This window comes from Marmota marmota, unplaced genomic scaffold (assembly GCF_001458135.2).
Source record: "Marmota marmota marmota unplaced genomic scaffold, marMar, whole genome shotgun sequence".
Taxonomy (NCBI): Eukaryota; Metazoa; Chordata; class Mammalia; order Rodentia; family Sciuridae; genus Marmota; species Marmota marmota.
This window is the reverse complement of record NW_025999880.1, coordinates 17,939,120-17,947,371: the sequence shown is the minus strand read 5'-3', so window position 1 is coordinate 17,947,371 and position 8,252 is coordinate 17,939,120.

Genomic DNA, 8,252 nt, shown 5'->3' with positions numbered 1-8,252 from the left:
GTGCCTGGAGCACAGGTTCTGTTGTTTCACAGCTGGGTATAAATCACATTGAATTGCATGTGGCCTTAGGCCAGTCTTTTTTGGGGGAAGTTAAGGGGTACCAGGAATTAACCCAGGAGCACTTAACCATTGAGCCACATCTCCAGCCTTTTTTTATATTTTGTTAGAGACAGGGTCTCTCTGAGTTGCTTTTAGGACCTCGCTAAGTCACTGAGGCTGGCTTTGAACTGGCCAATTCCTGCCTCAACCTTCTGAGCCTCTGGGATTACTGGCGTGTACCTCTGCATCCATCCAGCTAGGCCAGTCTTTTTACTGCCCAGAAACTCATCTATAAATTGGGTTTATATGGTTACCATGGTAATCAACGATCACATGGCTAACATGTGTTGAGATTTACTCTGTGCCAGGCAGCGTTAAGTGCTTTACCCACATCATCTCGGCAAGTTTTCTCGTAGGCCTATGAGGCTGGGCTGGCATTATCTCTGTTACAACTGAGGGCATTTGAGGATAAGAGGAAAGATGCCATTTGCCAAAGTCACAGAGCTAGTTAATGGCAAATCCAGGGTTCAGTGCAGGCATTTTGGCTCCAGGCTCTTAGTCTCACTCACTTGGCTGGTCATGACTAATGACTTGCACTGACTGGGCACCTACAATGTGACAGGTGCCATTTTAAGTGTTTTACAGAGATTCATTCATCTTTTGTCTTATCGACCCTATACGATAGTCACTTAATAAGAAAGATGAGGCCACTGAGGCACAGATTAACATCTTGAATCTATTCCAGGAATCTAGTCCAGGCAGGCTGACTTGAAAGTGAGTGCTGTAAAAAAATTATTTATTTATTTTTTAGTTGTAGTTGGACACAATATCTTTATTTCATTTGTTTATTTATTTATTTTTAATTTTTTTTTTTTTGTGGTGCTGGGATTGAACCTGGGGCTTGCTAGGCAAGTACTCTACCAACTGAAATACATCCCCAGCCCTTATTTATTTATTTTTATGTGATGCTGAGGATTGAACCCAGCACCTTGCATGTATTGGGCGAGTGCTCTACTGCTGAGCCACAATCCCAGCCCCTAAAAATAGTATTATTATTAATTATTTTATTTATTTTTTAATTTTTTGGTGTGTGTGCTGGGGATTGAATCTAGGGATGCTTTACCAGTGAGCTACATCCCAAGCCCTTTTCAGTTTTTATTTTGAGACAGGATCTCACTAATTTGCTGACGCCTCACTAAGTTGCTGAGGTTGCACTTAAACTTGCCATCCTTTTTTATTTTTTTAATATTTATTTTTTAGTTTTCGGCGGATATAACATCTTTGTTTGTATGTGGTGCTGAGGATTGAACCCGGGCCACACGCATGCCAGGCGAGCGCGCTACCACTTGAGCCACATCCCCAGCCCCAAACTTGCCATCCTTTGTCTCAGACTCCCAAGTCACTGGGATTACAGGCACGTACCACTGTGCCTAGCTAAAAAGTCATTTTTTTTTCCTTAAAAAAATTGAAGTAGGAGCTGGGATTGTGGCTTAGTGGTAGCATGCTTGCCAGCACATGTGAGGTACTGGGTTTGATCCTCAGCACCACATAAAAATAAATAAATAAAAAATGAAGTCATTGTGTCCATCTATAAATAAAAAAATTTTTTTAAAAAGTTGAAGTATAACATACATATAGAAAAGTTAGTGTTTAGCTCAATGAATGTTCACATAGTAAGTATACCATTTAACTAAGTAATAAATATTACTCATATTCCCTGAGACTGTCTCCATCCTTCTTCTTAGAGGTAAACTTTATCCTGATTTTAAAAACTGTTTTGAATTTTATATAGAGTCATAGAATAGCAATTTTTAAAATATATTTATTTTTTAGGTGGACACAATATCTTTATTTTATTTTTATGTGGTGCTGAGGATCAAACCCAGTGCCTCACTCATATTAGGCGAGCGCTCTACCTCTGAGCCACAACCCCAGCCCTAGAATAGTAATCTTTTGATCAACATATGAGTCATCTATATTGTTGGATGTAGCAATAACTTATTCAAATATAGATTTACTATTCTACAATTGATTCCATTTTTGGCTATTGTATAGAGCACTTCTGTGAACACTCTTGAACATATGTTTTGGAATGCACACACACATATTTCTATTGGGTGTATATCTAGAGGTGGAATTGTTGGTTGCTTCCAAGAGGCTGTACAAATTTGTTTTCTTTAGCAGCATTATGTAAGAATCTCCTTACTTCTCATCCTGGTATTGTCAGTATTTAAAATTTTTACCAATCTGTCAGGTATGTAGTGGTATCCCTCATGGTTTTCTATGTCTATTTATTAAATAAAGCAAGTACCCATAACACCTACTACATAGCTTCTCATAATAATCCCATGAGCTAGGTGTGTATTTTGCAGATGGGCAAATGGAGATACACAGTTACTCCTTCTTGCCTTCTTCTCCTCCCATCCCCTCACCTTTTTGGGGGGCCCCTTTCTACTTTTCCTGGTGGTGTTAGGATGAATGTCTGGTCACACACCCTGGGAGGTCCCTCAGGCCATGATGTTCTCTTGGGTAGGGAAAAGAGGAGGAGGTTAGGGTGAAGTGGGCAGGAGTGGGAAGGATGAAGCATAAAGGCTGGTGAGGGGGCTCTGGGTGTGGAGTGGTGGGGCCAGAAGAGAGTCTGGGAGTAATTAGAAAGCATGACTGGGTTATGTGCAAACCTCTAGTGCTGGTGGGGACAGGGAGGCATGCAGCTGTATATATCCAGGTATTGGGGATCTCTCTGGATAACCAAGCCCTTTCTCTGGGATTTAATGATTCTGAAGACCCCTCTGTGGGATCTCTTTAAGCCTAGAGACTTTTTTTTTTTTAAGCCTAGAGACTTTTCAAGGGTCTCTATGGGTTCAGAGGTCTCATTAAAGTTAGGTGGCACTTTGTTCCCCAGAGCTGGGAGAGCAGGAAGTCAGGCCAGAAAGCCCTTCAGCGAATGTAGGGAAAAGAGGTATATTGGTAAGAAGGCACACTTCTCTTTGACATGACAGGTCTCAGGAGAGGCAGGGCAAGAGTTTTTCCTATCCTAACATCTGGCTCTGTCTGCCCAGATTTTCTGTCTCCACTTTTGCAGGTGTCCTGCATAGATTCACCCAAGTTGTACTTTCTTCTTGCTTAAGTTCTGAGCCTGTGGCTCACTGGTGATGGCTCTAGCAGCAGAGGCAGGATGGCCCAGAGGAGGTGCTAGGGTTGTTGGCTCTGTGCTCTTTTTTTGAGGTGGGGTACCAGAGATTGAACTCAGGGACACTCAACCACTGAGCCACATCCCCAGCCCTTTTTTATATTTTATTTAGAGACAGGGTCTCACTGAGTTGCTGAGTGCCTCACTTTTGCTGAGGCTGGGTTTGAACTCATGATCCTCCTGCCTCAGCCTCCCGAGCCACTGGGACTACAGGCGTGCACCACTGCGCCCAGCTTAGCTGTGTGCTCTTGAGTGACCCTCATCATCTCTCTGGGTGGTATCAGAGCTCTCATTAAGCCCAACATCATTCATTTGGCTAGTCTCTTATGCAGGCCTCAGACAATGAGAAAGGGGTGCTGTTGGTGCCAATAGGCCTGGAGAGACTGCATACTCTGGAGGGTTGGGAGCCCTGCCAGAGTGGGACCTTGAAACATGCAAAAGGACCTCAGAGGTTCAGTTTCCTAGACTTTCAGAGCTGGAAGGGGCTTCACAATTCAGCAAATTCCCCTCCCTCTTTTGTACAGATGGTGGAACTGAAGCTGGGGAAGGGGAAGTAGTCACAAAGCTGGCAAGTAGCAGAGCCGGCTGGCCTGGAGATATGAAGCCAGATTCTGGCCAACGCAACTGAAGTGGACTCTGCTCTCCCCTCCCTTGCTATTCACTGCTGAAGCCACAAGTCCTGTGGGAAGGACCCGGGTGCCATGCTCTGGAGCCAGACCTCCCTCTGTGTCTTGAGGTCTCTGTGGAGATTCTGGCTCTACTGGCAGGAAGTAGGGCAGGAAGGTGAGTGTACTGATAGACTATTGCTCAGATCTACACCTGGAGTAACCATGGAGATGCCCTACCTGGGACCTGAATGTCAAATCACATAGAGGGGAGCTGAACCCCCTACTCAGTGTAGACATAACAGACAGTCCAGGTAGTCAGGAGGGGGCTGGGAAGCCAAAGTTACCAAGAGGACTGGGGCCTAGTCCCATACCAATGCCATCGGTGCCTGATCCCCACACCACATGCACTCTATGTCATAATCTTCTGTCCTCATTGGTGTTTCGGAAGGCAGTGAGCCTAGGGGTTAATTGTGCTGTCTCTGGAGCAAGACTTCCTGGGTTCACATCCCTGTTCTTCCACCTTACTTTCTGTGTGACTTTGAGTAAGTTATATACCTCTCTGTGCCTTAGTTTCCCCATCTTAAAAAAAGGATGATGATAGCACCTTTGTCATGAGTTTGGGAAGCACACAAGGTCTGTGCGTGTTGATTGCTAACTATCATTATTGTGTTTATTTTGTACACTCCATCAGATAGGATGCTCCCTAAGGCAAGCCCATCAGATTAGGGGTTCCTGGAAGGCAGAACTGTATGTCCCCATAGGTAAGCTCTTTTTCTTCCTATTTTCTAAGAGCCCAATGTATGCTTCTCAGAGGTTTTTGAAGTTGTACCAACACTCTGAGCAACAAGCCAATGAGGGTGTGAGGTGTAGAAGAGGCCTGGAGCCCTTGCGGGGGCGGGGGGGGCGGTGTTCCTTCATCTGTGAATTAGAAGTAGCTAGCATCTTCCCGGCCCTCAGGAGCCAGGGAGAGGCAAGGCTGCTGCCGCCACCGTCTATGTGTCTGTGAGTGGTGTGTTGGTGGTGGTGCTGCTTGATTTTCTGTATTAGCCCTGAGCTGGGAAGGAGAGCTGGGTTTTACCTTTCAGAAGGTCCTAGTCAGAGCTCCCAGTCCCTAAGGAGGCAGCAGTTGGGTAGAAGAAACCAATAACCAGCACCTGTACCTGTACCCAGCTCCTTGAGTTCCAGAGCCCTTGCCTCATTTTCCCTCTCAACCATCCTGTGAGAGTAAGCCTAAATATTTTCTTTTTCTGTGTGTGTATGGTACTAAGGATTGTACCCAAATTCTTGCACATGCTAGATCAGCACTCTACCCATGAGCTTCATCCCCAGCCCTAGCCCTACTTTATAAAAATATTTAATGTGGAACAGGTTATCACCAGGTTGCCCAGGAAGGCCTCAAACCTGTGAGCCTCCTGCTTCAGCCTTCTGAGTAGCTGGGAAGAAAACCCAGAGCCTCATACACACTAGACCACTGAGCTAAACGCACCCCCTCACCAGCCCTCATTTTTCTTTTAACAAAGGAGGAAAATAACCCTTTATGTGGACAATACCTGTGATCCTAGTGACTCTGGAGGCTAAAGCAGGAGGTTTGCAAGTTCAAGGCCAGCCTGGGTAACTTAGCAAGAACCCTGTCTCAAAATAAAATAAAAAGGGCTAGGGATTTAACTCAATTGGAGGGCATTTGCCAAGCATGGGTTTGATCCCCAGTACTGGGGAAAAAAGAAAATAACCCCTCAAGATATTAAGAGGGAGATCTAAGATCACACAGCCAAGTGGCTATGCTGCAACTGAACCCAGGTTCCCTGATGCCAAGTCCCTTTATATACTGCCTCTCTCAGATACCACAGGTTTAGATGGGGACACTAAACCTGATTTTCTGAGAGTTTCCTTTGTTGGGGGGTGTGGGGAGATAAAAGTCCTGTCACCAGGGATCTCCAGCCACTAGGGAAGTTAGTTTCCAATAGGAAGGGATGGAGGTAAAAAACATTTGGGGTCTACTATGTGCTGGGTGCTTTGAACAGTTCTTTCTCTTTCTCTTGCTGCAAAGTTCCATTTTTCTAGACAAGGCCTGAAGCTCAGGAACTTAAGTAACTCTCTAGCGTGTTCCTAGTGACAAAGCTGGGATTAGAACCCAGTGCAGTCTGGCCATGCTGACACCCATAATTTTTCCTCTAGCATGAAAGTTGTGGCCCCAGGGTCACCTCCTCAGCAAAGGCTTTCCATGCTCTGAGTGTAAAATTGACCACTTATGCCTGTGGGTGCCCACAGTTCCCTATGTAATCATCTCTCCAGACATGTGTACACTTCTTAGACTTATTTTATTTACACGCCTGTCTTCTGTCACTAGGCAATGAGCTCCTTTAGGCACAGAGTAGTCTTGTGCCAAGACAGAGCACAAAGTCACTCATAATAGGTACTCAGTAATTGGGGGTTGCATGAATGGTGGGAAGTGCTTGGAAGGCCTCCTCCTGTTATTCTCCTGCCTCTTTCGAATGACCCCACCCCAGTGATGGTGGGGTGAGGTGAGGAAGATGCTGAAGGATGGACTGGGGGCCGGGGAGGTGTTGCGTCTGAGGTGTGGGCATCAGTCTCACCTGGATACCTGTCCAGGTTTTTCACCCTTGTGGGCACTCATGCTCTATCCTTGGCATGCCTCTTGGCTCCGTCCAGCCTCTTCTCATCTTGCCTCCAGTCTCAGGACCTTTACCCTTCCTGGGTTCATCTAGGGGACAAGTCTAGCATTGGGATCAGAATAATCTTTCTTGGTCCATTTTATTTTCACAAGAGTTTTAAGGGGTGAGAGGGGTGGAGATGACTTACCTCATTTTTACAGAAAGGGACAGTCAAACTCCAAATCCATCCATTAAATTGTGGCAGAACTGGGTCCAGTGATAATGGAGGGGGATGGGGCAGAGGGGAAGTTTTCTGAATCAGGTACAGTTTGGGTTTCCCCCAGGAACTTGAGGAACCTGGCTCTACATGCCCTTCTCCAAGGCAGACAAGGTAGAAGGGACCCCACATTCTCTATGTGATGGGACAGAGAAAATCCTAGACTCTTGTTCCTGGCTGTGACTCCCCAGCCCTTCTGCAGTCTCCATGGCTGCCAGTAGGTGCCGTCAGTTTGCAACTTTTTGATTTGTCCTACAGGTCCATTCCCAGGCCCTCTCTTCTCCAATCACCCCAGTTGTCTGCAATTGCAGAAAGTAGGTGGTCCAACCCCTGTGAGGTGGAAAGACCCCTGCTCTGGGAGAAGCAGCAGAAAGGGGGTTCTTTGTACTTCAGCTTGGCAGTCTTGCAGGTTTCTAGGCCAAGCTAAAAATAATTGACAGTGGGCCACTAATGACGCCTGGACAGGCCCCCTTCCCCTAAAGTCAACTCCAGGCTAGCAGGAGCCTTTGTGAGGGAGGAAGGGTGAGTATTACGGCACCAGAGAAGGAAGCTAGGAAATGGGTGAGTTTCTGCTTCAAATGCTATTCTAGATCTCCTCCCAATCCTAGCATTGGGGCAAGGGTGGGAAATACTGGCACCAATAAGATTTCAAGGAAGGGTGAGCCAGCCCTGACACTAGCCCAAAGAGTGGCACTAAGTGAATTATAAAAGGGCACCTCTTCCTCAAAACCTTGACTGCCATCTGCTGGGAAACCGTCACAACAGCTATACAAATAAACAATGACTACAAGGAATGGTGCCCCCTGGAGTTGTTCAATGCACAGCTTGTACTTTGCAAGTGGTGATCTCCCAGGCCAATCTCTCTCCAGAGCCCATGTGGGCAGTAGAGGCAAACATCCAGGAAGGAGGAAGAGGCTTGGCACTTCTCTCCATGATTTGGGTTGATTCCATCCTGGGGAGGCAGGGTGGACCAGGGCCCAAGTGAACCCTGGGGAGACTGAAGGGGGAAGGTTCCCAGGGGGCAAGTGGGAAGAGAGCCTATTAGCGTCTTAAGGTCACCAGGCCTTTCCATGACCCTTGTTGCCCATATGCCTTGCGCCTTGCCCCACCTCACTAGTCCAGTGGTGGAGACTGGAAGTACTGGGGAAGGGTGGAAAGGACTCTGGTCAGGGAGACTGAATAAGCCGACCCCGGAGTCGGCTAGGCGGCCAGTTTCTCTTAAGGTTAGGGAGGTATCCTCTGAAATCGGGAAGGGAGCCAAACAGCAGCACCTTCGTTTCCCCTCTTCCTGCCTCCCCTCCCCAGCTCCAGTTCAGAGGCGCACTGGGCGCTTGCCACCTCTTCCAAACTGCGCTGCTTCCTTCTACGGTGCAAAGGACTTTCAGATGTTGCAGCGGCGGCGACTCAGGACAGCGCCCCCTCCCCCTGACGGCCGCCTCTCCCTGCCCCCCTCGCCCGCCGGGCTCCCCCACCTCGTGGAAGGCGCTGGGGGTGTGGCCAGGGGCCGGTATAAAGTCCGGGGAGCT